The sequence below is a fragment of the Suncus etruscus genome, chromosome 2 (genome assembly GCF_024139225.1).
Source record: "Suncus etruscus isolate mSunEtr1 chromosome 2, mSunEtr1.pri.cur, whole genome shotgun sequence".
NCBI lineage: Eukaryota > Metazoa > Chordata > Mammalia > Eulipotyphla > Soricidae > Suncus > Suncus etruscus.
The window spans coordinates 132,624,569-132,645,833 of record NC_064849.1 but is presented as its reverse complement, the minus strand read 5'-3'; the positions used below and the strand labels follow the sequence as shown (position 1 = coordinate 132,645,833).

Below are 21,265 nucleotides of genomic sequence, written 5' to 3'. Positions count from 1 at the left end.
TTCAAAAGACTTAAAAGGACATGTATATCTCCTTTGAATATTTATTTAGATGTATTTCCTTAATAGGTATAGCCCTTATTTTTTATCTTCTTATACAGTAGCAATTTTCCCCATTTGTTTGGATCTATTTAGAAGGGAATTCTAGTAGATAAGTTTCTCTAGTGTTCTGAGTTCAAGTAAGAACAAAATTATAGGGATTGTTTAGCTTGTTATTTTTATTCCCATATGCACCAGAAGTAGCATGTAGCATTGTTACTTTTGCATAGGCCTATTAAAATGAAAAAATCTTACATGTGTAAACAAGTTCTTATCTAATAGAGATTGAAACACATAAATTTTATAGTTCAGTTGGGCCTTACACCCCAAACACTTATAATAGTGACTTGGCTTAGGCTTCAGAAGATTGAACATTGACCATTCACCCCTAATCCTTGGATCCTATCTATGAAAACAACCATGGTTTTCTACACCAACACCAGAGAAGGCCCTACTGCTGCTCTGGCATTGACTTACTTCAGAGTGGGTTCTTATGATGCCCTGATGACTTGGTAACAACAATAACCTGCTTTCAAGGCAGGATTATGTATGTTGCCACCTAATGGTGAGATTAAACCAGAAGACACTCTAAGTCACCCTGACATTGACATAGGATCTGTACAGAAACCAGAATCTCTAACTACAGAAACCTGACAGTAACAACCGTGATTGTGAAGAGCATGTATCGAAACCACAGAGAAAGACTTTGAGGTTGGACAACTTAGTATGCCTGAAGCCTGGAGTTGGTCTTATGTCAGGATACTTCATGGGTAAGATATCCCTTGTTATAGGCCAAAGGTTTTTCCTTTCTATTTCCCTCATATTTTGCTATGCCTATGCAAAAAACATCAATTGCCACACACACATAAACACCTTTTATATTGTATTTTTTCTCTTATCTTTAAAAAAGAGCTTGCTAAATCTTTTGCTTTGTATTAATGACTTTATTAGAGATACAATAGTTTTCACAAATATACTTGTTACTGATTTTTTCTCTTGTTTCTTTTCTTCCATTTTATTTTTTAGTTTTTCTTTCTATTTTCTTTCTATTTTTCTAATAACTTTGCTTTCCAACATCTTGAAACAAATGTATTATGATTGGTTTTGTCAACTACATGATGCTTTGTTGTTGTTGTTGTTGTTATTGTTTTTGGGCCACACCAGGTAACTCTCAGGGGTTACTCCTGGCTAGTGACTCAGAAATCGCTCCTGGCTTGGGGGACCATATGGGATGCTGGAAGATCGAACCACAGTCCATCCTAGGTCAGCATGTGCAAGGCAAATGCCCTACTGCTTGAGCCACTGCTCTGGCCCCAGTGATGCATTTTCTTTAAATAAAAAAATTAAAATAAAAACTTGAATCTAAAGAAGAAAATATTTCTAATAAATTTTGTGTGGTAGTAATGTTGTGTATGTTTTAAAGTGCCCACATCCATCTGATGACCATTTTCAACCTTCAATGTAAGGTTATAACAGAGTTATAATATCATTTAAATATCTGAATATGGAGATGTTTTCTTTAAAATTACCTTAGAAAAAACTGCAATATCGACTCACTATTTTTTGTGCTCTATTGTTTTCTTTCAGCTACTTATATTAAAGAATGGTCTGATCTGCCTTTAGATGCAGAGTCATCATTACAAAATGTATTCTAAAGGGAGTGATCAATTACTACTTCTGTGATTTATGTGAATCAATAAATATCCATTTTAATGTTCCAAAACTCCAGTGTCCAGCAATCAGATGAGCAAATAGGTACTTGGTGTTATCAGCAGAGTCACTGATGACTTTCAAATTTCCTCTATAACTTTTTTTTAAAAAATGTGGCCAAGCAGCATTAGTATTTTCTAAAACCTTGTTAGGAAAGTAGAGTTTCAGGTACCATCAGAGACCTACTGAATCAAAATCTGCACCATAGGCCTGACCAATAGCTCAACCAGCAAAATATATACTTTGCATGCAGGATATGAGTTAAATCCCTAGCACTGCATATCCCTAATATCTCTATGTACACTGATAGTTGTGATACTTGAGCATCGTAGGTATGGACCCAAAACAAAGCAAACCAAATATCTGTTCTTTGACATAATCTTTTTGACATAATATCTAAGTTATTTATATATACAGTACATATTAAGAAGCATTTTCCTAAAATAGCAACACATGTTAATTTACATTTTGATGAAGAAATGAGTTGGAGGAGTAGAATTATAGGCATCAACCAAAAATTATAGTTGAGCAATGCCCGTAGTAGTGTGTCATGAACATGAAGAAGAAAAGGAAGAAATTGTTTTATGATAGTTTTAAATTTACTTATTTTATTTTATTTTTTGGCCATACCCAGTGATGCTCAGGGATTACTCCTGGCTCTGTGCTCAGAAATCATTCCTGGCTCGGGGGACCTTTTGGGATGCCAGGTAATCAAACCTGAGTCTGTCCTGGGTTAGTCATGTGCTACCACTCCAGCCCCTAAATTTACTTATTTTAAAAGTGAATGAGAATAACCACGAATTTCTGGAGCAGTCCTCATTTTACATATGATTATCTTAGAAAGTAGAATAATATTTATTTATATCTCTCAATCTTATAAATTAAACTGATTTCATTTGGACAATAAATTATATGATAGTCCTAATTATAATTTGCTGCAAGATTTATACATATCAACTTTTGAAAAAAGAAGATGTAGTTTAAAGATGTCATGACCCTTTGGGTGTTACTCTTTTCTAAACTTTGCTCAGACTTATTTATTTATTTATTTATTTATTTATTTTTGGTTTTTGAGTCACACCCGGCAGTGCTCAGTGGTTACTCCTGGCTCTAAGCTCAGAAATAGCTCCTGGCAGGCTCGGGGGACCATATGGGATGCCAGGATTCAAAACACCATCCTTCTGCATGAAAGGCAAATGCCTTACCTCCATGATTTCTCTCCGGCCTCACTTAGACTCATTCTATTGCTAACAGTTCACATTTTATATAAGAAACAAAGAGTGGGGGCCAGAGAGATAGCAAAACGGTACGGCTTTGTCTTGCAAGTGGCCGACCCAGGACCAATGGTGGTTCAAATTCTGGCATCCCATGTGGTCCCCCGTGCTTTTCAGAAGTGATTTCTGAGCAGAGAGACAGGAGTAACCCCTGAGCACTGCCAGGTGTGGCCAAAAAACAAAACTAACAAATCCAAAAGAGTGCTTGTTGTCATTTTCTTATTTCTGCTTTTTTTTTGTATGTTTTCCTATACTTATAGTATTTGATATGTCTTATTACTCTACTCTGGTAGAAGATCTGACTTAGACAAACCCACATATTTATTTAAGTTTAACATATGAATGTTTCTGTGTTATAAAAATTATCATGACTTGAAATTTTCCTATATATGAATGCACATGGAAACTATTATTCTGAATAAAATGTCAGAGGGAGAGAGATAGACACAGAATAGTCTCACTCATCTATGGGCTTTAAGAAAAATAAAATACATTATTGTAATAATGCCCAGAGACAATAAAGATGACATGAAGCTCACCACAAAGAGTGGTGACTGTTAGAGAAATAACTAAACTAACAACTACCATAACAATGTTAATGATTGAGAGAAGTAGAATGCCTGTCTTGAATACAGGCAGGGTGGGGGAGGAGAGAGATTGGGGGCATTGGTGGTGGGAATGTTGCACTGGTGAAGGAGGCTATTCTGTTTATGACTGCAACCTAACTACAATCATTTTTGTAATCATGGCGATTTAATAAAGATATTATATAAAGATCATCATGCTGATAACTATCAACAACTTTAGATTCCTATTCTGAAACCACCATTCAATAAAATTTACATCTATGTGCTAAACTAATAATAGACACATAATGTATACTAAAAATTTGGAAAAGCAAGAAAATTGGATACTATCACTCAGTGATATGTTGAGGAGCCTGAAACATGAATGCCAAGAATATCATTTGAAGGAATCTGTTCTAATCTGGGAATCTGGGTAGAAGATACAGATTAAAAAATTGACACTCACTGACAGAATCCAATGACATTGAAACACAACTTTGCTAGGGATTAGTTCTTGGGCAAGTCCATCCTGCTCAGTTTATCAGAAGATAGTGACTGTATTAGCTTTATTACAGAAGCTAGAGTCCATGCTAAAAGCAATGTGGCAAGCAGGGAGAAGAGCCAACATCTGAAGACAAGATTAGCAATTCTAAGGACAGGGAAACCAATTCAGAGTCCTAGTCAAAAAGAAGTCAGCAGAAAGAAAGGAGGAGAGAGAAAAGCAGATCCTTTGTCTGTGAAGGCAGGCAGGAGGGTTATGCCCCTGCTCTGAGATTACCAACTGGGAGAGACTGGTGGACATGTTACCTTTGCATGTTTCTCTACTATTCTGTCTTCTGAACCTCTCCTGAGAGGGCAAAGAAGGTCCCAGCAAAAACTGTCTCCTAGTGGCTCCCAAGCCGAAAGGGCCAAAAAAGACTGAGTGAGTAAAAACCATCTACCAGGGGTGCCCTTACAGAAAGGCAGATCTTTCGTCTGTAAAGGCAGGTGGGAAGGGTTTGCACCTGCTCTGAGATTAGCAACTGGGAGAGACCGAGGGGCCCTGTTGCCTATGTGTGTGTCTCTACCCTTGTGTCTCCTGAACCTCTCCTGAGAGGGCTGAGAAGGGCCCAGCAAAAACTCTCTACTAGAGCTCTGCTTCACAGCTGTGTGATTTTTCTAACTAATGAACCCCACCATAACATGAAGTAAAAATCACACTACAAGCATTGATAATGGGGAAAACTCACAGGCAAACACCATGCACAGAGAATGAAGATGATAGCTCTGATGACCCAAGAAATACCAACCATCTGATTAATCTCTCAATAAGGAGTTTAGAATAGAAATATCAAGAATTCTCATGAAAATAAAAGAACACATATCTCTATATGAACAGAACACAAAGATAGAAAGCAGAAAACTTCAAACTGAAATAACAGATCTAAAAACATGGTAGCTGAACTGAAAACCTCAATAGAAAGCCTCTCCAACACAGTAACTGCAGCCAACGACAGAATCAGTGAACTGGAAGATGAAATGCAGAACAACTCCATTCTGCAAAAGAGATTGAAAAAGAACCTTAAGGCAAATGATCATACAATGGAAAAAATAATCAAAGAATGTGAACAGATGAAAATAGAAGTCATTGATAAACTCAACAGCAACAATATAATAATTATTGGAGTCCCAGAGACCTAGGAAGGAGATCCCCTGGAATAATCAACAGTCAAAGACATCATCACAGAGAAATTCCTGGAGCGAAAGACTGCATGCAATCAAATCCTGCATGCCTGAAGAGTACCAACTAAAAGAGACCTGAAGAAAAACACCCAAGACACATCATAGCTACAATGATGAAAGAAGCAAATCAAAAAGGGAAATTACATTCAAAGAAGCATCCTTAAGACTTACAGCAGACATGTCACAAGAAACTCTCAAGGCCAGAAGACAGTGGTGGGATATTGTGACAAGACTTAATGAAATGGATGCTTCACCTAGAATACTGCACCCAGCCAGACTTACATTCAGGTTTGAAGGAAGAATACATAGCTTCACGAATAAGCAACAGCTCAGAAACTTTACAGATGCAAAACCAGCCTCAAAGAAAAAACTGAAAGATCTACTTTAAGACAAGACAGACCACAGACACACCAAACTTATACACAAAGATTACATTAAATTCCTTGACAATCATCTCCATCAATGTCAATGGACTAAATGCACCAATTAAGAGACACAGAGTGGTGAAATGGATCAAAAGGATGAATCCAACCTTCTGCTGCCTACAAGAAACACACCTGAATAGTCAGAAAAAAACATAGGCTCAAAATCAAAGGCTGGAGTAAAATCATCCAGGCAAACAACACCCCTAAAAAAGCTGGGGTGGCCATATTATTATCTGATGACACAAACTTCAGACTCAGAAAAGTTGTAAGGGACATAGATGAACACTTCGAACTAATAAAGGGATATGTGCAACAGGAAGAAATCACACTACTAAACATATACACACCCAATGAGAGACCAGAAAAATATCTAATACAATTATTGACAAATTTGAAAGAGGATATCAATAATAACACAATAATTGTGAGACACCTAAACATGGCCTTGTCAACCAGATTGAAACCCAACAAAAATATACTAGCTCTTAAAAGAGAAATGCAAGAAAGATGCCTAGTATATATACATATATACTATATACATGTATATATACTTCTACAATGTACATGGGCCATTCCCCAGGATAGACCATATGCTGAAACATAAAACATACCTTCATAAGATCAAGAGGATAGAAATTTTGCAGGCTACCTTCACTGACCACAAGACTCTGAAATGAGATGTTAACTACAAAGAGACACAGAAGAAAAACTTTAACAACTGTACATTAAAGAGTCTGCTACTGAACAACCAGTGGGTCCAAGATGAAGTCAAAGAGGAAAACAAAACTCTGTGGAAACAAATGACAATGAAGACGCAAACTATCAGAATCTATGGGACACAGCAAAGGGTACTGAGAGGAAAATTTACAGTTTTGCAAGCACACATCAGCAAGAAAGAAGGGGCATACCTGAATAGCTTAATGATGCAGCTTATAAAATTAGAAAATGATCAACAAAGAAACCAAAAATAGGTAGAAGAAAATAGCAAACCTTAGAGCAGAAGTCAATGAAGAGGAAACCCAAAAATAAATCTGAAAGATCAAATTATATGCAAGGATGGTTTAACATCTGTAAATCTATCAACATAATACACAACATCAATAACAAGAAAAATAAAAATCACATGATCATATCAATAGATACAGAGAGAGCATTTGATAAGGTCCAACACCCATTCTTGATAAAAACTCTCAGCAAGATGGGAATTAAAGAAACCTTTCCTAATATGGTTAGAAAAGGCCATCTACCATAAGCTAATGGCAAATATTATCCTCAATAGAGAAAAACTAAAAGCCTTCCCTCTAAATTCTGGCACAAGACAAGGCTGTCCTCTCTCACCACTCCTATTCAACATAGTACTGGAAGTACTTGCTATAGCGATTAAGCAAGAAAAAGATATCAAGGGAATCCAGATAGGAAAGGAAGAAGTCAAACTCTCACTGCTTGCAGATGACATGATACTCTACTTAGAAAACCCTAAAGACTCTACCAAAAAGCTTCTAGAAACAATATATTCATATATCAATGTGGCAGGCTACAAAATTAACACATAAAAATCAATGGCCTTTTTATACAGCAATAATAGGAAAGAAATGGATATTAAGAAAACAACCCCATTCACATTAGTGTCATACAAGCTCAAATATCTTGGAGTCAACTTGACCAAAGACGTGAAGGACCTATACAAAGAAAACTATAAAATCCAGCTCCAAGAAATAAGAAAGGACAAGCGGAAATGGAAATACATCCTGCTCATGAATTGGCAGGATCAACATAATTAAAATGGCAATACTCCCCAGAGCATTCTATTTACTTAATATGATCCCTCTAAATATACCCATGACATTCTTCAAAGAAGTGGATCAAACACTCCTGAAATTTATTTGGAAAAAATAAACACCCTTGAATAGCTAAAGCAATCCTTGGGAAAAGGAATATGGAAGGCATTACTTTCCCCAACTTTAAACTGTACTACAAAGATATAGTTAATCAAAGCAGCATGGTATTGGAATAAAGACAGAGCCTCAAATCAGTGGAATAGGCTGAGTACTCAGAAAATGTTCCTCAAACATATAAACACCTAATTTTTGATAAAAGAGCAAAAAATCCTAAATGGAGCAAGGAAAGCCTCTTCAACAAGTGGTGTTGGCACAACTGGTTGGCCACTTTCAGCCCCCAGCTAACATCATGTACCAAGGTAAAATCCAAATGGATTAAAGACCTTAATATCAAAGATGAAACCATAGTTATATAGAACAACATGTAGGTAAAAATACTCCATAAATTGAGACTAAAGGCATCTTTAAGGAGGAAACTGTACTCTCCAAGCAAGTGAAAGCAAAGATTAACAGATGGGAATATATTAAGCTGGGAAGCTTCTTCACCTAAAAGGAAATAGTATCCAGAATACAAGAGCCAACCACTGTGTGGGTGAAACTATTCTCCCAATACCCATAAGATAAGTGACTAATATTCAAAATATACAAAGCACTGACAGAACTTTACACGAAAAAAACCTAATTCCATCAATTAATGGGGAGAAGAAATTAACGGACACTTTGTCAAAGGAGAAATAAAATGGCCATAAGGCATATGAAAAAATGCTCCACATCACTAATCATCTGGGAGATGCAAATCAAAACAACTATGAGGTACCATCTCATGCCACAGAGATTGGCGCACATCATAAAGAATGAGAACAAACTGTGCTGGCAGGTTTGTGGAGAGAATGGAACTCTAATTCACTGCTGGTGGGAATGCTGTCTAGTCTGACCTTTATGAAAAGCAATATGAAGATTCCTCCAAAAACTGGAAATCGAGCTCCCATAAAATCCAGCTATACAACTCCTAGGAATATACCCTAGGAACACAAAAATACAATACAAAATCCCTTCCTCACACCTATATTCATTGCAGCACTATTTACAATAGCCAGATTATGGAAACAACTGAGATCCCTTCAACAGATTAGTGGCTAAAGAAACTGGTACATATAAACACTGAGAATTATTGCAAAAATGTCTTCTATTTTTCTTAAACTCATAGATGAATTAGACGATTCTGTGTAAATCTCTCTCCCTCTGACTTATTTCACTCAGCATAATAGATTCTATGTACAACCATGTATAGGAAAATTTCATGACTTTATTGCTACTGACAACTGCATAATATTTCAGTGTTTATATGTACCAGTTTTAATGTTAAAAGTATCTAACTATTCTTCATTGAATATTATCTCAGCTATAAATTTTAGTGGCTATTTTTTATATGAAAATTACCTTTTGTTTTAAAAAACTTTTGAGTTGTGTATTGTGTTGTGGTCACATCTGGCAGGCTTACTTCTGGCTTTGCACTTAGGGATTACACCTGGCAGTGCTCCAGGGACTATATGGAATGATAGGATTCAAACTCAGGTTGGTTGCCTGTAAGGCAACATCCTACCAACTGGAGTATCACTCCTGACCCTCTCCTGAGCTTTCAAAGTTATAAACAAATGCCAAATTTTGCTAAATAAAGTTTTGCATTTATTAGACAATGTATATTATAATGTCTAGCAACTTATTTTCAAATGTTGAAATATTCTTGCAATCACCGAAAAGAAATGCAAAGCAGTTATACAATAATAAATTTGATAATAATGCATTATTATTTTTTACAATTTGGCATTCAATTTGTTAGAATTGTTGAAGATATTGCTGTTGCATATTGTCTTACTAGGAAGGATAAAAGTCTAAAGCTTTTTTTCTATGTCCTTATCTATTTTTAATTAAAATATAATGTTGGTTTCCTACACTGAGATGGAAAAATATATATGTATATGCTTTTGCTATATACCTTTGCTATGTTCTATAAGAGCTCATGTAAAATTGGCATTATTTCTTAAATGTCTAGCAGAATTCACTAAAAGAACACATTAATATTTCATGGCATCTATCTTATGGAATGTGATAATGGATTAAGTAATAAAATAATGTATAAAGATAGCCCAAGCATAGTACCACATAATAATAACACTCGGACTATTATTTTTAGTTTGCTAATCCAACTCAATATAGGTATTTAGTATTGCCAGAAGAATAATCACATGTGCAATGAAAAAGCTTACATAGCAGAAGCTGGCATGCAAATCCAACTATGTTGTCCAAAAATGGCAATGGTAAAAGCTTAAGATTTGAAAGGAGAGAGTCTTAGATTTTTTGATATGGCATTACACATTGATTAAAGATATATATATATATATATATATGGGGCATTTTAAAACTATAAATATTGGTGCTGAGAGAGAGAGACAGAGAGAGAGAAGGCAAAGTGCTTGTCTTGCTTGTGACAATGATGTATATTCATTCTCCAGCACCTTTTATAGTTTCCTGAATACTGCCAGGATTGTGCCAGGCGAAGTCAGGTACAATCCAAAAGCAAAATAAATAAATAAATAAACTGAAATTAATTTCAACATTATGTATCTGAGAAAATTTGTTTTAAATTGTTCTCTAAGATTTTACATGTCCAAGAAAACATAATTTCTATGAATAAATAACAAAATTCCTTTCTATTTTTCCATTTTGCATTTCAGTGACTCAAAAAGAAACATAAATAATAAATCAGAGGTGTTTTAATTTTAGGAATCCATTAAACATACTGAATATTTTAGCAGTTTCAATAATGCCTTATACTTCATAGTTCCCTACCACACACATATCTACTATGTTTTTGTAACATAATAATAGAATCAGAGGTGAGAGAGTGAAAGACCAGGTGCTATAACAAAAAGCATTGATGTAAATATCTAGTAGAATATTAATGAACCAGTATAATGAAAAACAAAATCTGGCTCCTTCAGGTATTAAGGCTTCATTGCCTAGGAATAGGGAGGACTAGAGACTGGTGATCTGAGACATGTAATAATCACAAAAGCATGTGGATGAAATACTACAATGTTCAAGGTGTTGTTTCCTGTTGGCTTAACAATGAATATTTATGGATTATCCCCTCAGCAAGTCTCCAGGAAAACCATGTAAGCCAAATGAGTCTATGGCACTTTCACACATAATACAGAACAGATTTCCTTGGTGCACAGAGAATCTGGACTTTTGTAATTCTACCAGTGTAAATCCACTAGTTCTGCAACCTTAACCAAACAATACTTTCTAGGCCATCTGTTTGTAACCCAATAGCCCTTACTGTTTCATTACATGGTGATTTCTTGATTGTGTTAGGTAGGACCTCTGTGACTTATAGGCCTACAAGAGTGAAACCAGGCAAGAAAATCAGCATGTCAAAGACAGAGCAGTTTATTTTGTCACTTGCTAGAGAGAAAAGGCACCAGCTGCAAAATTCAATTAAAACTTTCCTAAGGAAAGTAACTTCAAAGGTGTCTTGAAGGGTGAGGGAGAATTAACTAGTCTCATTATAAAATGAGGTGAAAGGGGAGGTAGAGAGCCTTCAGGAAGAGGAAGAACAGGGTACCACCGAGGACTAAAGAATTGCTAAAAGACTAAGAAATGGGGAGTCACAAGTCATTTTAAACATAAGATGGGGTGTAGTTTTTTATGTTTATTTTTTGTTTGGTTGGTTTTGTTTATTTTACACTTTACAAACATACAAAGAATTAAAAAGGAACAATTCTGAAATTTAAAGGACCTCTTAGAAAGTAGTTGTATTGGGGACTGACATAATAGCATAGTAGAGAGTTGGTAGGGTGTTTGCCTTGCACGCAGCCAACCTGGGTTCTGTCCCCGGCATCCTATATGATTCCCCAAGCCTGCCAGGAGTCATTTCTGAGTGCAGAATCAGGAGTAATCCCTGAGGACCAACTCAGGCATGACTCAAAAACCAAAACCAAAACCAAAACTCAAAACCAAAACCAAAACCAACCAAATAAAAAATTACAATGGTTATATTACTTCAAGTGAAAAGATAAAGAAGATTTGGATTTAGGGTTGATAAAAACTAAGTTTCAAGAGCCTGGAAACATGGTGGCATGTAAAGAAACCCCAATAAATGTTAGTTGATTCTTTGTTCTTCCTCTTATAATCTATCACATTTTACTTGATTTTAAAATATTAGGCACTGAATTTTACAATATTGATAATGACAGGTTTTCGTACACCTTCATGTACCACCTTCATTCTTCCCTCCACTAGTATTAAAAGGAACGATTTTTTTATTCCCCAACCCTAAAAGGAATTATTAACTGTCCTAGTAGCCATGCAAGTAAAACCCTTCTGCAACAAATATATGCCCAAATAAATATTCTTAATATGTTAATATTTTAAAATATGTAAATATTTTCATATATCAACAAGGAATATATTTTTATTTTACCTCTTTGACCACTGTACGATGAGGTTTCTGACAATTATATAAATAAAATACCACTGCAATACAGTTGGATTGTATTTTAACCATCTAACTCTTAACTATAATTACCTGTGTTCCAAGACTCTGTAATGAGTGATAATAACAAATCAATTGTTCCACTGTCTTTGTACAGTTCAAGCACACTATTTTTTTGTTTATTTTACTTGGAGAAGCTACATCTGGTGGAACACAGGGATTTATTTTTTGGTTCTGCTTTTAAAGATCACTCCTGGAGGTGCTCAGGAATCATAGAGTGCCAAGGATTAAACTTGGGTCAGCTTTGTGCAAGACAATACCTTACCCAATGTACTATCTCTTTGGCCCCAAGCATTATTTTATAATCTATTTATAAATTATGCTTTTTTATTGGATTGCATAACTCAGGGATCAGGGATGCATATCTTCCATACATGAGGCCCAGAACTAGATCCCTGGCATCACTGAAGTTTTAGAAGCTAATTCACTTTTTGAATGACATGGAATCAAAATTTCAATTTTGCATTCTAAAAATATTTCAATTTGGATTCTACTCTTTTCACTTGGCAAAAAGAAAAGCAGACATCACATTTTGTATATTTAACTTATAAATACATAATTAATATTAAATAACTTAATGGTCTTATCTCCAGATGAACTAAAGTACCTTTCATAACTTTATAGAAAAGAGTGCTCCTTTAAGGCAATCACTAGTGTTAAGCTGGATTAAATGCAGGTTTGGTGCTAGTTTTCACTACAGATTATGAAAGTGAATTTATTTCATTCATGGTACCAGTACTTTATGGGCTAAATAACACAAAAATAGTCATAGTTTTCCTCCAGTTGAGTTAAAAGACAGTTTTACATGATAAGGACAAAAAAGTGCTAAAATTCGACCATAACTCATCATTTTATAATGTTTTATGATTTTATAATTGTCCTAAAATTAACTATAGTTTGCTGTTATTTGCTGAGCTATTAGGTATTTGATAACTTTATTATTAATTGACAATATAAATATTAGGGGCTGGGGAGATAACCTGGAGGTAAGGCATATGCCTTGCAGGAAGGACGGTGGTTCGAATCCTGGCATCCCATATGATCCCCCGAGCCTGTCAGGAGCGATTTCTCAGCGTAGAGCCAGGAGTTCCCCTGAGCGCAGCCAGTGTGACCCCCCCAAAAAAAGACAATATAAATATTTTGAACAATTTACATGTAAAATATTATGGATAATTTTTTGAGTAGGCATTCTCATTTAGAGACTCTGGAATATCATTTAGAGACTCTAGAATATTTGAAAATAAAAAAAACTGTCAGAATTCCTATTTGGCCTCAACCCCAAATTTTATTTCTTCTAAGACCAGAAAAATATATTAGTCTTAAAAATATACACATGCAGACACAGACTTGTTTTAAGAAATGTTTGGAATTTTCAGTAAGTAATTTGGCTTGAGTGAAAAAAAAGAAACTCGAATATGATCAGAAAAGATCATCACAAGGTTTGGAGCAATAGTACTGTGGGTATAGCACATGCTTTGCATGCAACAAACCTGGAGTCAATCCCCAGTACCCTATAAGATCCCCTGAGCCCACAAGGAAATCCCTATACACAGGGCCAGGTAGACACTTAGGCTAAAACTTTAAAATTTCAGTCTAATAAGGAGCACAGTGACCAGCCTGAGAAATACTTACAGAGAAACAAAATATCCAGTTTCTATATCTATCAGTCAAAGAGACACTGAAATCCACTGTGAGAGTTTTGTGTTGCCATATGTCAGCCAGACTGAAAACCAGCATTTAGTTATCCCAAGGAAAGGAAGAAACCCTTGAAAATAAAGAGGCACAATTAAATTTTAAGCCCCCGAGAAGGCACATAATATTGGCATGGTCTCCAGGGTGATGTCACAACCTATCACAACCAGCAAGAGAAAGATAGACAGCAAGATAGACAGGCAGGGGACCAGAACATAGTACAGCCCATAGAAAATTGCCTTGTACATGGCTGACTCAGGTTCAATCCCCAAAAAGAATCCCATATGGTCTCCTAAGCCTAATAGGAGTGATTCTTGAGTGCAGAGCCAAGAGTAGTCCCTGAACACTGCTTGGTGTGCCCTCCCCCCAAAGACAGGTAGACAGGCAGACATACTCTCTCTCTCTCTCTCTCTCTCTCTCTCTCTCTCTCTCCAGAAAGTGTGGTAGCAAGAACATCAAACAACAAACCCCAAGAGTTGTATACATGTTTAATGGTACTTTTAACTTACTAGACATAGGTATTTTATTAGCTGATTTTTTGAAATTTTACAGTATCCAATTTCAAAATTATTAAGTGAAAAAAATTCCTAAACTAGCAATCAAATATAACATAAAATATTCCCCACATCTTACTTGAGTTTTATGAAAAGGAATATGTTATTATATCAACTATTTCATATATTAACTAACCCACAAATGTATAATATACTAAAAAGTGAGTTCCTAATGCAAAAAAGTTAGGAGCAAATGATTAGCTCTCTATTGAAAATTACACCTTCTCTTCACCCTGCCTTGGGCACTGCAGGGCAGAAGAGGTCTCTGGCTGCCACAGGTGAAGGTGGAAAGCTCGGGTACTCTAAGGCAGGGGCTCAACCTCCACACACAAGCCACCTTTCCTGCAGTGTGAAAGAGGTCTCCATAGAAACCTGGGGCAGGGCATGACCCTGCACACAAGCAACCCCTTCACTGCATTCACCCCCTTTTGGCGTTAGAGGCAGAAGAGCTCTCTCGCTATCACAGACCAGTTTAAAAAATCACCCTAAAATATCAGCACCACAACCCACCCAATGCAAAGAACAATGAGGAAACTACGGAAGACATCAGCAGCTGGAGAAATGGGGAGAAATTCTAACAGATTTCTAAGTCCTCTAAAATGTACAAACTTAATAGATGAGGATCTAAAAACAGCTTTTAATGTTTTAATAATAAAATTCAATGAGTCACTAACCAAAACAATTAAGATGAACAATTAATCTAACTCAAAGAAGAACTCTATCAGAAGATTCAAGAGAGTCCATACCAATGGAAATAAGGGAACTAAAAAAACATGCTAGCAAGCCATAGCAGCACAATTACACACATATAGAATCGCATGGATAAACTTGTCCAAATGCAAGCCAGCAACAACAAAGAAATAAAAAATAATGAGAGACAAATATTAGAAGAAAGTGTAATATACTTAATGAACAAAGACAAAAGAAATAATCTATGTCTTATAGAAATACCAGAAGGGGAGGAAAATGAAAAGGGAAGAATAAGTAGTGGGGAAAATAATAGCAGGAAATTTTCTCACCCTCTGGAAAGAGGCACCGGTACACATTCTAGAGGTGAAAAGAGTTCCAAATAAAATAGACCCAATAGATCAACACCAAGACATATTGTAATCCAAATGACCAAAAACAAAGAGAGAAATGAATCCTTTAAGACAATGAGGGAAAACAAGGAACATAAAAATCAACCCAGATCTCCCATTTGAAACAAACCAGGCTAGAAGACTAGAATAACTTATTTAAACTACTGAATGAAAGAAACTTCCAACCTAGAGTCCACTCCCCAGCAAAACTCTCATTTACATGGGAGGAAGGATTAAAATCATTCTCATACAAGAAAGATATCTGTGCTAACCAAACTTATTCTAAATGGACTTTTCAGAGATCAGTTACAAAAACCAAATGCCCAATTGTAACAACAACAACCCTATACAATATAACATCACAACAACCCTCTTTGTCAATAATCTCCTTAAATGTCATTGGACCAAACTCTTCCATTAAAAGATGTATAGCAGAAGCAGAATGTTGGGTTAGAAAACAAAACTGGACATCTGCTGCCTGCAAGAAACACACTAAAAAGAACAGAATAGACAGAGGCTTAGAATAAAAGGATGGAAATCAATGATCCAAGCCAATGTAAAACAAAAATCTGGGAGAGACATTCTTATATCAAATCAAATTGCATTCAATCTCAAGAAAGTGCTCAGAGACAAAGAAGGTCACTACATATCAATTAGGCTAATGTTAGACGAAAAAGTACTAACTTTGATCAACATTTATGCACCAAATATAGAGCCAGTCAAATATGTAAACCATTTGCTCACAAACCTAGAGAAACATATAGAAGGAAATGTGATAGTAGTAAGAAACTTCAGCACACCATTATCACTGCTAGACATAAGAGCCCTAAACAAGAAACTAGAAGAACTAGGACTAATAGACTTATACAGGGCCCTCCAACCTCAGAAAGCGGAATACACATTCTTCGCAAGTGCACATAGAACCTTTTCTAGAATAGACCATGCCTTAGGATATAAATCTAATTTGCACACAGTCTAAAAATATAAGGTTTAGGTGCTGGAATGGTGGCACAAGCAGTAGGAATTCTGCCTTGCACGTGCTAACCTAGGACAGACCATGATTCGATCCCCTGGCATCCAATATGATCCCCCAAGCCAGGAGCGATTTCTGAGTGCATAGCCAGGAGTAACCCCTGAGCGTCACCAGGTGTGGCCCAAAAACAAACATACAAAAAGCCCATTGAAAGCATTTCCACTAAGGTCAGTTACTAGGCAAGACTGTCCACTGTCTCCACTCTTATTCAACATAGTTTTAGAAGTCCTAGCAATAGCGATCAGAAAAGAGAAGGAAATCAAAGAAATCCAAATAGGGAAAGAGGAAGTCAAACTATCTCTTTTTTGCAGATGATATGATGATATACATCAAAAATCCTAAAGTGTCCACAGTAAAACTCCTAGAAACAATAAACCAATACAGCAAAGTGCCAGCTACAAAGTCAATACACAAAGACAGTAGAATTCCTCTATACCAGTGCTTCTCAATTATTTTCTGTCATGCCCCCCTAGGAAGAAGAAATTATTTTTCATGCCACCTTGCACAACTGTAAATGGAATCTTTTTTTTTTTTACCACTCAGACTGCATCCTCTCCCTCTACCCGTTCCAGAGGAAAGGGAGAACGAACATCAATGGCCAAAGGCAGTCGCAGAAGCGACACCTAGAGCTGGCTTCATGCTCAGGAGAGGAGGCTCTGGCTCCTCCTCATGGCTTCGGGTGCTCTACACGATTAGAGAAACTTCTTTAGTCACATACTATAGAAATGATCCCTGAAAGTATAGTCTTTGTAAATAGTATCTTTATTAAGAAAAACTTTAACCTGCAAAACAAAAATATATAAAATAATTTGAGCTGATTTTTTTAATCAGATGTGATGTCTGGATTAATGGCTACAAGGAGCATGTTTTGCAATGCATAGCTTTTCGAAGTGGGGTTTGAAGCAGGGCACAGCAACTCTCAGCTCCAGAGACATATAGAGACATAAACACGGGGCTTAGCTTGTTATGACAGTGCTTGCCGAGGTTAACGTGCTCCCCTTTATGGAGCCTTGTGCCCTCCCCCCCGGGGGGACGAGCCCCACTATTTGAGAACCACTGCTCTATGCAAATAACGAAGCACAGGAGAAAGAGATTAAGGAGGAAATCCCATTTAAAATAGCACCTAAAAATGTCAAGTACCTAAGAATCAACCTGACATAAGAGAGGAAAGATGTATACAATGAAAACTTCAAAACACTTCAGAAAGAAATTGAAGTAGACCTAAGGAATAGGAAGGACATCCTATGCTCATGGGTAGGAAGAAGCAACATCATCAAAATGACTATCTTACCTAAACTACTATATAGATTCAATACCATCCCTATCCAATTTTAGACATCATTTTTTAAGGACTTAGAACAATCAATGATAAAGTTTGTATGGAACCACAAAAGATCTAGGTTAGCTAAATCCGTACTGAAAAACAAGAAACTGGGTAGCCTTTCCTTATCTAACTTGAAGCTTCACTATAAAGCGATAGTGATCAAAACAGCATGGTACTGGAACAAAGACAGAGTCTCAGACCAATGGCTCAGAATAGAATATCCTACAATATACCCCCAAATATATGGTCAACTAATATTTGACAAAAGAGCCAAGAAGGGACCAGAGTTATAGTGCAACAGTTGGGCATTTGCCTTGCAAGTGGCCGACCCAGGATGGACCTGGGTTCAATTCCCTGCTCCCATATTGTCTCCCAAGCCAGGAGCAATTTCTGAGCACATAGACAGGAGTAACCCCTGAGCATTACCAGGTGTGGTCCAAAAACCCAACAAACAAACAAAAGGAGCCAAGAATTTGAAATGGAACAAAGACAGTCTTTTCAACAAATAATTTTGAAACAACTGGTTAAACACCTTACTGATCCATACCTCACACCTTACACAAAAGCAACTCAAAATGGATTAAAGACCTTGAAATCAGATCCGAAACTATAAAGTTCACTGAGGAAAAAGTAGGCAGAACACTTCAAGACTTATACCTGAAAATTACACTTCTTTCTTTTCATGTGTGTGTGTGTGTGTGTGTGTGTGTGTGTGTATCACACCTGGCAGTGCTCAGGGATTACTCCTGCCTCTGTGCTCAGAAATTGCTCCTTGCAAGTTTGGGGACCATATGGGATGCCAGGAATCAAACTGAGGTCTGTCCTCTGTTAGCTGCATGCAAGGCAATTGCCCTACCACTGTGCTATTGCTCCAGGCCCTACACCTTCGTGTGTGTGTGTGTGTGTGTGTGTGTGTGGTGTGGTGTGTTGGGGACTTCCCAATGGAGCCCAGTGGCCACTAAAGCTACACCAGCTTTTACTGAAGTGGCCACATAGTGTTGGATTGCACATGGACATATAAAACACCTGCTTTACCCCTTGAAGGTATTTCCCAAGGCTTGCAAAATTTTACTTCTTCCCACCCTTTTTCAAAACATTCTGACTCAAGCCCTGTTCCTCTACAATTTAGGTAGAACTCACTTCCTTCATATATTTCAGGGGCAGTAGATTTGGTGTCAACTTTTAAAAGGAACCACATTATTCTCATGGTAAGAGAGCCTGATACAACTTCTGAGTCTTATATTCAATTATATTAATCACTGGTTTTTCTCTTCAGATATGCTGGGGAGGAGATTCATATTTATGGATTGGGACATTTTTTGTGCTATTAAATTATTACTTCATTGAGGCAAAATTTATAGATATATAAAATTTGCAAGATTTTTCAATTGAAAAATATTAACTTCCTTTGAACATAATCAAGCCTTTCTGTGCAAATACAAATATCTTTGTCCCGAAAGGCAGTTATGGTAATTACATGCTCAGATTTACAGTTATAAGTGTTTGGGAAAACAATTACCTATAATTTACTTATCAATAAGTGAAGCAAGCTCTGCCTCAACAATTGTTTCCTCTGTAGGCCAAAAATAAAGAGTGTGAAGCCTTATCAATACTCCAACTTTAGATTTAAAGGCTCCTGGAAGTATATCCTATCAAGTCCTGGGTCACTGTTTCCATGTCTTCTGATGCCCTCTTTCTAAATGGCTCTTCCAGCAATTTCAGAGGATGGGGAAATACTCCTATCCTAAAATTACATACCAGCAGGATGGCTTCCCTCTGGGCAGAGTCTCTTCTGAGGCTCTTCCCACCTTGCACACCTAAGATTCTGGCAGGAACCCTGATTGGCAGTGGCTGCAGAGAATAACAATTTTTAAAATGACTTATTACTAGAGTCTTGTGGAAAGTTTCAAGCAGCAATCACAAAACACATCTACTATGTCTTTTCTGAGCTTCCTCTATTTTCAACCAATGAGAATTGAGAGCAGATTAGATCTCAATACCTTCACAGCTGCTTGAGAGTGGGGTCTGCCTCTGCAGCAGAATTATAAAAGAGGCATGTATATTCTCTACTGACACACCATTCGTAGGTGGGTCTGGCTCATGCTCTACCTCCCTTCACAAATGCTGCAAGAGAGAGATGTGGCACTTACCACAGATATAGCACATTCTTCTCAGATGCAGTAGTAGAAGAGAAGAGGCTCCCTATGTTATGATCTGAAGGTAAACTACAAGGCTAGGAGATCATACAGTGGTTTGGCTATGTGCCTAGCATGCACCCAGTTATGTTCTAACTCCAGTACCACATGGTTCCACCAACATTTCCAGCTAAGATTCTCAAAGGCCCTAAGAACCACCAGGTGATCCAAGTAATCCCCAGCACCATAGAGCCTGATCAGCACCACAGCTTCAGAGCCCCAAGGGCATCCTGAGCACTACTTTAGATGTTGCCCCCCACAAAAAATTATTACACACAGTGTTTAAATACAGAGAATTTAGGGCACTTCTATAATATCTAATAACAACATTTATTTTTCAAAGCTTTATTAAATAATGTTCCCAAATGAAATAACCTACCAGCATACATAAATTTAAAATATTTATATGACACCTCAATAAAGGAAAAATAAATTATGTAGCAAAAATGCAAATGTTTCAGCAAAAACACTTCCAGAATAGCAAATGAAGTCATGGGATGTTTGCATTTAACTGTAGAATTACGAATGCTACAAACACCAGTATATACAAGCTTAGGTGTGCTTATTAACTATTTAAATATCAAAGCTATGTCTGTTATCATGGATTATGGGACTTTGGGAAATGATGAAAAAATCTTTGTAAGGTTTTAAACAAAATAAAGTTGGCCCTTGATTTATAAGTCACTACACTTCTGGAAAACAAACATCTTACACTTAACCACCAACACAGGGATAATTTACACACAGTTTTCCAATAAATTGATTGAAAATGAAAGATTACTAAATGCTCAGGAGACCTGGTGATTCATGGTCAACCAGGGCTGGTGGGCCAACACTAGGGCATAAGACTCAATTGCTTAGGAGCTACGAGCCTAGGTATAGCCCAGCCACATTGAGAGTGTTTGGGAGCCTCTAAGGCCACACTTGAAGATGTTCAGGTTTTATATGATACTGAATGATTGAACCAGATCAACCACATAATAAAGCATACATATTAATCCCTGTACTATATCTCTGGACCCAGAAACATCTGTGAAATTTTAATAAATTGCTATTTCTTTAAATAAAGTAAATGAATGTCTACACCTATTAAATAATCATTTTTCCATATTATTGTTCATTTTGAGGTCTATTATTAGTCATATTTACAACAGTTTCATATTTGGTACATCTAAGCAATATTAATGTAAATATTTAAAGATGATAGTCTTATAAGCAGATGTACTTACAATATCTATAAACAGCAGTTTTTCTCATCC

At 36.6% G+C, this 21,265-nt stretch overlaps 1 protein-coding gene and 1 non-coding gene across 2 annotated transcripts in view; both read right to left on the bottom strand.

The window, feature by feature from the left end:
• SV2C (synaptic vesicle glycoprotein 2C) overlaps positions 1-21,265 on the bottom strand; it is a 264,723-nt gene that overhangs the window by 224,503 nt on the left and 18,955 nt on the right. The gene's annotated exons all lie outside the window — the stretch shown is intronic.
• LOC126002955 (small nucleolar RNA U3) lies at positions 17,022-17,235 on the bottom strand. Its single transcript, XR_007493527.1, has one exon. It is a non-coding gene; the product is annotated as a small nucleolar RNA U3 (small nucleolar RNA).